Genomic DNA, 1,650 nt, shown 5'->3' with positions numbered 1-1,650 from the left:
ATGGGTCTCGGAGGGTGGCGGGAGAGGGGTGCCCTTCTCACCCCCCTAAATCCGTGCTCGGGATAAGCAGGAGCAGAAGGCTTCCCTCGCTCGTGCCAGCAGGTTGCGGGGCTGGAGACCCCCTTTGGGCATCCCCTGGCAGATTCCAGGGAGGATGCCCCAGCCCCGGGGCAGGCAGAGAGTCCCCGGAACCGGGGGACAGTCCGCGGAGAGTTGATGGCAGCCGAGTCCTCCGGCTTCGCAGGTTACCCAGCCCCGGGGGATGTTCCCTTTCCTCTTTACCTTGCTCCGGCGTCGTGCCGCCGAAATCCCGGGGGAAACGGTCTGCGCAGGACAAGGGCCATCCGTTGGTGGGAGCAGGGCAGCTGGGGGTCCCCGTCCTCTGGGAGCTTGTCCGTGCGGGTAGGGACATCGTTCCAGCTCTGTCGCTGCCGCAGGGAAGTTCTAGGACAGGACGGGGAGAGACGGCGGAGCGAGAGGGCTGCGAGGTGGCTGGGATCCTGCCCCGGGGGAGGGCAGAGGCGCTTCCTGGCAAAGGCAGCCGCGGAAAACATCTCCAAAACTTGACGCGTAACATTAGGAGAGAGTGCGTGACCTTTGCAGAACTCCAAGAGTCCCACAGCCCTCCCCGCGGACGGCTTATCCGAGATAAATCATGGGAAACACGGATTTAAGAGGTGTAGGATATCTGCTTGCACAGATGGTACGGATTGACATCCAGGGATACAGCGCTGGGTGAAAATCTGGGAGTGTTTGGGTGAGAGGAGGCAACGCAGGCCAGCTCTTGGAACAGGATCCAAGAGCAGCTCCGGGCGTGCTCGGGAGGACAGCTCTGTGTTTCCCGGGGCTGTCCCTGTGCTGTCCCATCCGGAGCTGCTGGATGGGTTCCCTCTGTGCCAGCACCCTTGGTGTGCTGCGGGCACCCCGGGGTGACATGCAGGGTGTCACTGGTGAGCACGGCGTCGTTCCGGGCAGGGCTGGCGCTGTCGGGGTGCCCAGAGCTGCGTTACCATGGAATGGTTTGGGTGGGAAGGGCCCTCAAAGCCCCCCCAGTGCCACCCCCTGCCACGGGCAGGGACACCTTCCATAGCCCAGGTTGCTCCAAGCCTCATCCAGCCTGGCCTTGGACACTCCCAGGGATGTCTGTGTCATGGAAGGTGCCGGGTCAGGCTCTGAAAACTTGCCCAAATCTTGGAGCCACTTTGGGAACTGTGGGCTCGGTCGGCATCGCAGCGTGTGGATGCAGTGTCAGTGGGATGAGGTTGTCAGAGCAGAGCCCGGCGCTGCCATCCTCCAAAGGAGAGCATCCCGCACCGCTCACCGGCTGCACGGAGACCGGCATGCATCCCAGGGGAAAACTGTGGGTCAGGCTCTGAAAACTTGCCCAAATCTTGGAGCCACTTTGGGAACTGTGGGCTCGGTCGGCATCGCAGCGTGTGGATGCAGTGTCAGTGGGATGAGGTTGTCAGAGCAGAGCCCGGCGCTGCCATCCTCCAAAGGAGAGCATCCCGCACCGCTCACCGGCTGCACGGAGACCGGCATGCATCCCAGGGGAAAACTGTGGGAGCTTTCCAGTGCCTGGGGGGGGTACAACTGGGGGGGGGGGGACTTTTTCCAAGGGCAGGGAGTTACAAGGGGGAACTGGTTTAA

This window comes from Eurypyga helias, unplaced genomic scaffold, assembly GCF_000690775.1.
Source record: "Eurypyga helias isolate BGI_N326 unplaced genomic scaffold, ASM69077v1 scaffold23476, whole genome shotgun sequence".
Taxonomy (NCBI): Eukaryota; Metazoa; Chordata; class Aves; order Eurypygiformes; family Eurypygidae; genus Eurypyga; species Eurypyga helias.
Note: the sequence above shows the minus strand (reverse complement) of the source record.